Below are 545 nucleotides of genomic sequence, written 5' to 3' on the forward strand. Positions count from 1 at the left end.
TGGATCTTACTCTATGTAAGGATTATTAAGAAAAAAATTTTTTTTATGGCAGAAAAGTCTAAGTTTTAATATTTTCTAAAGAAAATTGAGAAAGTTATACTGCATTTTGAATACGAAGCACAATTTTTGAACCACTTGGGAGCAACTACGGCAACTCTTACGGAGAGTAAGCCTTTTGGTTGCAAAGGGATCTAACTTTGAATATACAGTTCCATAATAGTGAGTTCATATAAAAACATCGTACAATTTTTCTGGTCTATGGCAAAAATATGCTTTGCGATGACTAGATGATGTAGAGTATTTAAGAGTCGGCCTAACCTGATTATAATGTTTTCATTTGATACTTTTCCTATGTTAATGGGTTTGAAATTCTAACCATGCACTTAAGCTTCATTTGTATAAGTCTAGCAGATCTTGAGAAAAATCGTTAAAATTGACATTTTCTTCAATTTCTATGGATACGAAATAAAACTTTGTAAATATATATATAAATATATATATATATATATATATTGTAAATATAATATATATATATATATATATAT

The sequence above is a fragment of the Glossina fuscipes genome, unplaced genomic scaffold (genome assembly GCF_014805625.2).
Source record: "Glossina fuscipes isolate IAEA_lab_2018 unplaced genomic scaffold, Yale_Gfus_2 0, whole genome shotgun sequence".
Lineage (NCBI taxonomy): Eukaryota > Metazoa > Arthropoda > Insecta > Diptera > Glossinidae > Glossina > Glossina fuscipes.